Here is a 7,342-nt window from a genome sequence, read left to right as displayed (position 1 = left end):
GTGTTTCTGAGTGGTTAATTTCTCTACTTAAGAGTCAGCGGAAGATTTGGCTCACATACTTTCCCTCAGTGTCACATCCTCTCATACACACATCGCATAGACTAAAGTATTATAGCTGGCAGTGGCAGGGATCCAGAAAGAAGGTTTGACCCCTGTCATAGTGGGATTTCAGTGATCCCATATTCTAAAGGCGTCGGAAAGGAGTGGCATATAAAGAAAAAGATTCCGTTATCCTAAACGAAAAGAGGCTTTGGGCAGGGTGTCACATGTAATGGTGGCAGTGGTATCTTTCTTTATTGTAAGGCCATGCATTGCCCCCAGTAGTTGTATTTCAAACCACTGTACATTTACTTCGTGAAAACACAGTCTATATTTTCTAGTACAAAAAACTATAAATTGATCAGGAATGTATATTCAACTTAAATAGCGGAAAAGTGCACCTGGTGCTGTTGCACTGCAGAGGTTTCTGCATGTTCCATAAGATTTTATGTTGTCAACACAAAATATAAAGAGCAAATATGAAAAAAAAACAAGACACTACAATAGACTAGGTTTGCAGGCATTGGATAACCTATCATTGGTGTACTGCCAGTTGCAGGGTATGTATACTGCTGTTGGTTCATTGCACCCTGCATGTTTGCCATGTTATTTCCATACAGCTGGTCATAGCCATTCTGGAAAGCTGTGGTGCCAGCCCTAAATCCACTCTGCTTGCCACTTGCTCAAAAGTTGCTTCCAAAAGCCAGTTCCATTATCAAAACCTAGAGCACCATTAGGCACCATTCTGAGTTTTTGCACCAAAGTCTCTCTTGGCCACTGCACCATAGGTTCTTTCAAAGTTTTCCCTCTCTCTAAATCCAAATCCACCTCTTTTGCCAGCAGAGTATCTGTCACGTCGGTCACCTCTGGAACGACCAAAACCTCTGTCTTCAACCAACTGGAGCAATTTTGGGTTGATTGCCTGATTAGCTTCACGAAGTACAGAGATGAGGTCGCTTACTTGCTTTATATTGTTAGGTGTAAAGAATGTATATGCTGTGCCTGTTTTGGTACTGCGGGCAGTTCGTCCAATTCGGTGGATATGGTCCTCAGAGGAGTTAGGGTAGTCATAATTGATGGCAAATTTGACAACTTCCACATCTAGACCTCTGGAGGCAACATCTGTAGCAATCAGGATAGGAGCCTTCCCATGTTTGAATTCATTTAAAACCCAGTCTCTCTCCTGCTGGCTTTTGACACCAGGAATACCCATTGCCGGCCACCCATCTCGTCTCATTTTTCTAGTAAGGTCATCACATCTTCTTTTGGTCTCCACAAACACAATTGTCTTGTTTTCTTTCTCACTCGTAATTTCTTCCATCAAACGTATAAGCTTGTCATCTTTCTCTACATCATGACATACGTCCACTATTTGCAGAATGTTGTGATTTGCACTAAGCTCCCGTGCACCAATGTAGATGTGTGTGTGTGTATTCTTTTAAGAAGTCTTCTGCAAGTTGTCTCACTTACTTAGGCCAAGTTGCACTCAACATGAGTGTCTGCCTATCAGGTATTATCTGGTCTACGACCTTTCGGATCTGAGGTTCAAAGCCCATATCCAACATCCTATCAGCTTCATGAAGAACAAGGTAAGACCTCCAGAGTTTGGTCTTTCCTGCTTCCACAAAGTCTATGAGTCTACCAAGTGTTGCAATGCAAATTTCCACCCCTCTTTCCAGATCATGTATTTGTGGTCCCTTAGGAGCACCTCCATAAATACAAGTGGACTTTAAGCGGCAGGCTCTGCCATATTCTGCAGCCACTTGCTGCATTTGTTGAGCCAATTAGAATCATAGAATCATAGAATAGTAGAGTTGGAAGAGACCTCACGGGCCATCCAGTCCAACCCCATTCTGCCAAGAAGCAGGAAATCGCATTCAAAGCACCCCCGACAGATGGCCATCCAGCCTCTGCTTAAAAGCCTCCAAAGAAGGAGCCTCCACCACAGTCTGGGGCAGAGAGTTCCACTGTCGAACAGCCCTTCTCACAGTGAGGAAGTTCTTCCTGATGTTCAGGTGGAATCTCCTTTCCTGTCGTTTGAAGCCCTTGTTCCCTTGCGTCCTAGTCTGCAGGGCAGCAGAAAACAAGCTCCCTCCCTCTTCCCTATGACTTCCCTTCACGTATTTGTACATGGCTCTCATGTCTCCTCTCAGCCTTCTCTTCTGCAGGCTAAACATGCCCAGCTCTTTAAGCCGCTCCTCATAGGGCTTGTTCTCCAGACCCTTAATCATTTTAGTCGCCCTCCTCTGGATGCTTTCCAGCTTGTCCACATCTCCCTTCAACTGTGGTGCCCAGAATTGGACACAGTATTCCAGGTGTGGTCTGACCAAGGCAGAATAGAATAAGGGGGAGCAGGACCTCCCTGGATCTAGACGCTATTCCCCTTTTGATGCAGGACAGAATCCCGTTGGTTTTCTTAGCAGCCGCATCACATTGTTGGCTCATGTTTAACTTGTTGTCCACAAGGACTCCAAGATCTTTTTCACATGTACTGCTGTCTAGCCAGGTGTCCCCCATTCTGTATCTTTGATTTCAATTTTTTCTGCCGAAGTGAAGTATCTTCCATTTGTCCCTGTTGAACTTCATTTTGTGAGTTTCGGCCCATCTCTCTAGTCTGTCAAGATCGTTTTGAATTCTGCTCCTGTCTTCTGGAGTGTTAGCTATCCCTCCCAGTTTTGTGTCATCTGCAAACTTGATGAACGTGCCTCCTAACCCTTCGTCTAAGTCGAGTTGGTGCAAGCACCAGACAAATAGGCCAATCTCCTCTCTCAAGAAATGGCTGATGATTTATATGCACTATGGCAGGCAACAAATAAGACAGCATTTTTCCCTGATCCAGTTTGTGCAACTCCAACCATATCCAGGCCACTCAAGGCAACAGGCCAGCCTTGTGCTCGAATAGCAGTTGGGTCAGTAAAGTTCTGTTGCTGGATTACTTCCATAATGTTTGCTGGAAAATTAGCTTCATAGAAGTTCATAACATGTTTTGGACAGTTATGGCCCTTAACTGAAATTTCCTTGCTTCCTCTATGTAGTTCAATCTCTTGCATGGGACGCCTTGCAATATGAGGATGTTCCTGGTAAAAGTTCTTCTCTAACTTGGGAAGCTCATCTAGGTTCCAATTCTTCTTTGTCAGCTTTTCTCCTGGATTTCCAAACATCTTTCCACCTAAAGACCCCCTCTGCTTCCTCCAAAACGAGGGCTACCAAACCCACGGTCCTTGTCGCTGGAATAGACAGGCATGCTGACGACGAGGAGGCGGCCTTGAATGATGGAACGGCGAGGGAAAGAACAAGGCTGAAATCAAACCAAAGCCGGTGGCGACTGAATGGGGTGGTGGCAGTGGTGGGGATCTTGAAAGAGAGATTTCCCCCTGCCTGTTTGAGAAGCCACTCTTGTGCCTTTTCATGAAGAGAGTCCTCCATTTAATGAACCTTTTCCAACGATGAAAAACTGGTGAAGAACCCCAGGGTGTATCTCATTCAACCGTGTTTCTTGCAGGCGCAAAGGCCCAACCCTTGCCGGCCAGGGGGAGCATCGCCATAAGAAAAGGAACCATGATTCTAGAATTTTTTTTTAATTATTAAAAAAATTAGCTGGGACAAATTAAAGTAAACCCTTCTCATCTTAAGCAAGTGGTGTTTGAAACCTGGTGGGAAAGCAGAAGAAGGTTGGTTTGGCCAAATCGAGCCGCATGGCCGTCCAAAGAGCACGGAAGCAGAGGGATTGCTGATGCTGTCATCCCACTGTTGACACAGGAGCCAAAGATGCGACCCTCAGACCAACATCGCGGACAACGAGGGCGTAAAGTCCAGAGGGACACATTGGAAGCAATAATGAACTTACAACAACATTTTTAATCCTGTGTTTTCATTGAGATATTGCATTCCTGTTTTTCCTTTTCTAAGTTGTGATTTGTATTTTGTGGCTTTAATTTTGTCCTCATGTTGTTTGGGCCGCTGCCCCAAGAAAGCTGCACCGAGCCCACGCAGGGAGATGTTGGCGGGTTATAGATAAATTTTTATTCCTTTTTAATTGTTCATATTTTTATCACTCGGAGAGTCCGCCTCACTTCAAAGGGATTTCTGGATATTCTAAGACCGGAATGTTGGCCTTGAGGAAGACCATTCTCTCAACAGAAAGGGGATCCAGCAAGCTGCAGCAAGGGGTCACACCATCGCCAGCCATGCTGAAGACCCTCTCTAAAGCCTTGAACTGCGTGGATCATAATAAATGGCATGTGCTGGGTTTTATGGGGATTCCAAGTCACCTAGTCTGTTCCCCGAGAAGTGTAAGTTGCCATGGTAGGAACAGAAAACGGATCAACAGACTGGTTCCAGATTGGGAAAGGGGTGCAGCAGGGCCGCATAATTTCAGCCTCTGTAATCAACCTGTTGGCAGAACATATCATGCGACATGCGGGGCTTGAGGAACTCTAGGCCGGGATTTAAAATTTCTGGAAGAAACATTAACAACCTTTGGTATGAGATAACAGTCTGATGGCTGAAAGGGAGTAGGGGCTGAGGAGCCTTATCTCCAAGGTGAAAGAAGAAAGGGCCAAAGCCGGGTTGCAGTTAAACATAAAGAAAAAAACATTTAAGGGAACCACACTGATTTATAACTGGCAAATTCTGGGATAGGATGTGGAGGCGATGAAAGACGTTTTATTTCTTCTTGCGAAATATCACTGCAGATGCAGACTGTGGCCAGGAAATCAGTAGACGTTTCGGAGAGCTATGTCCAAACTTGACAAAATAAGAGCAGAGACTTCGCGCAACCATAGGAGGTCCGCATACTCGCATTGTCATAGCAATGCAATTCCGCATAGTAACCTGTGGATGTGAGAGCTTGACTGTAAGGAAGGCTGAGCGAGGGAAGAAAGGCACTTTTGAACTGAGCTGCTATAGGAAAAACAGGAGAGTGCCTGGGACGGAAAGAAGATCCAACTGGTCCATCCTCCATGTTATAATGCCCGGCCTCTTCAAGGAGGGAAGGATATTAGAGGCAAAACAGCAGGCTGGCATGGACTTGAAGGAAATGTGGCCGTAGACATCTGACAGGGAAGTCTTGTGTGAACCCGTCCACGAGTTCACCATGGCTTGGAGAAGACTAAAAGTCAGAGCACTGCGTGAAAGACTTTCTCCCGTGTGATTCCACCGTCTTTCCTCGTCCTCCTTTGAAAACGGCAAGAAGCACTTCCGGACCAAGAGGACCTGCGCCCACATGTCTCTAACAGCCACAAAGGCACACTCCCTGACGGCCAAACGGCACCGTCCCCGTGCGCGGCAACAGGGCGCGGGGACCATCAGGCGGCCGGCCCGCGGGCAGAGCGTTGACCACCTTCTCAAGGTGACGGTAAAGCTTGGAAAAGTTAAAGAGGATTGGGAAAATAGAAGGCAAAAGTAAGAAGGGGCGACCAAGGCCGAGATGGAAGGACAACGGTATCCCAGAAGTGTCTGGCATGAACTTGAAGGAAATGTGGCCGTCGACGGCCGACGGGGAAGTCTGGTGTGTACCCGTTGACGAGCACACCTTCGCTTATAGAAGACTACACGCCCGAACACTTACTCCCGTGTGATTCCCTCGTCCTCCTTTGAAAATGGCAAGAAGCACTTCCGCAACAAGAGGACCTGCGCCCACATGTCTCTAGCAGCCACAAAGGCACACTCCCTGACGGGCATTGGCGGGGACCGGAATGGGTACTGGAAAGGCTCTTTAAACTCTTGACCGTATCCCACAACCTTGACTGCATGAATCCAGAGTAAAGCTTCGTCTGGGCACCTAACTTGACTGGCAGAGGCAGGCTGGCACCAAAACTCTCATAACCCACAAGAGTTGTAAAAACAGTTTTAATCCACAGGGAGAGCGCAAGCCCCAAACCCCCAACCCCTTTCAGCCCTGGATGGACGACCAATTAGCCCCAGGGATACCCGACCAGGCATCGCCGTAAGTAATGGAACCTCATATGCAAATTTTGACATCGCGGACAATGCATTAAGACCAGAATGAGACAACAGACATTTGATAGAATAAAGAAGTTTTAACTTTTATTTTTATGAAATACATGCCATCGTATAAGACAACTCAAAACACAGGAAATGTGCTTGCAAACTGTGCATTTCAAATAGTATTGCAATCCTTCGGGGATTGCTTTATGTGGTGCTCATCAAACGGCAGCAAAGTAAGTCTCTTCTCAAAACAGCAATCAGTGGAGAAAGGGCATTCCCCTAGAAGGACACCAGGATAGAGGAGTTCAGTGTGCCTGCCCATCATCAGTGAGAAGTTGAGGAAAAAGCTCAATGTCCCGAGAAAAGGTCCATCACAGAAGCGGGGAAAGACTTGGCGTTATGAAGATAAAACCTCTGGTCTTCGGAGAGGGTGCCTCACTTCCAAGGAAGCTCTGGAAAATTCAAAACAGGGAGGCTGGCCTTGAGGAAGACCAATTTCTCCACGGAAAGCAGATCCAGCAAGCTGCGGTGAGGGGTCATGACATCGCCGGCCATGCTGAAGACCCTCTCGCTCTGCACGCTGGTTGGAGGGCAGCTGAGGAACTTGCGGGCAACATTGGCCACATGTGTTCTTGGGAAGACCAGTAGGCCAACGGATCACAGGATATATTCTCCTGCGGTTCCTCGAAGTAACGGTTGACGCAACACTCAGCAGAATCCAGCTTCCGTAGCTTGGATGAATGAGACACCCCCGATTGTGCCAGTATGGCGACCATTTTCCCAAATAAATCTCCCCCCCACACACATACACACACCGCTGCTGCTGCTGCCCTTGCTGCTGCTGAAGCTGCTCTCTAGAGTTCGGAATCTTATCGCACGGCACTTCCGGGCTGTCGGACTCGCCACTGCTGCTAGTGCTAGGGGTGGCAGGCATCCGTGCCAGGGGGCCCATGTGCTGCTCTCCCCCCCCCCTGCGGCGACACACTCCTCCTCGTGCACAAGGTTTACGAGACGTGCCTTCCACTCCGGATAGTCTTTGGAGCAGACGGTGTCCTTCAACCTCGGATCACAAATGGCTGCCATCATGTGGACTTGGCTGCTTAGCAGCGGCTCCAGATGTTTACGAACGGCAAGGGTCAGCTTTCTCACGACCTCCAGGACCTGCGGTGTTAGATTGCTGGCCAGGGAGTCGAGTGTTCGACCTCCTCCCAGCATATCCAGATGCCTCTTTAGGGCCAAGACCAGAGGCACTCCCTGGCTGAGAAGGGCCCCCTGTGCCGAAAGGGTCTCGGTTGCTTCCTTGAACGGTCTCAGAACTTCCACCAGCTGGGAGATGGTGTCCCACTCTTGCTTG

General features: G+C 47.8%; 2 pseudogenes; both read right to left on the bottom strand.

The window, feature by feature from the left end:
* Window positions 1-24: 24 nt before the first annotated feature.
* LOC100560994 (probable ATP-dependent RNA helicase DDX5) lies at window positions 25-1,839 on the bottom strand (annotated as a pseudogene).
* A 154-nt stretch (window positions 1,840-1,993) lies between these two features.
* LOC134299218 (probable ATP-dependent RNA helicase DDX5) lies at window positions 1,994-5,947 on the bottom strand (annotated as a pseudogene).
* Between the last annotated feature and the right edge of the window lie 1,395 nt (window positions 5,948-7,342).

This window comes from Anolis carolinensis, chromosome 5 (assembly GCF_035594765.1).
Source record: "Anolis carolinensis isolate JA03-04 chromosome 5, rAnoCar3.1.pri, whole genome shotgun sequence".
Lineage (NCBI taxonomy): Eukaryota > Metazoa > Chordata > Lepidosauria > Squamata > Dactyloidae > Anolis > Anolis carolinensis.
Note: the sequence above shows the minus strand (reverse complement) of the source record. Positions and strands in the feature narration are given on the sequence as shown.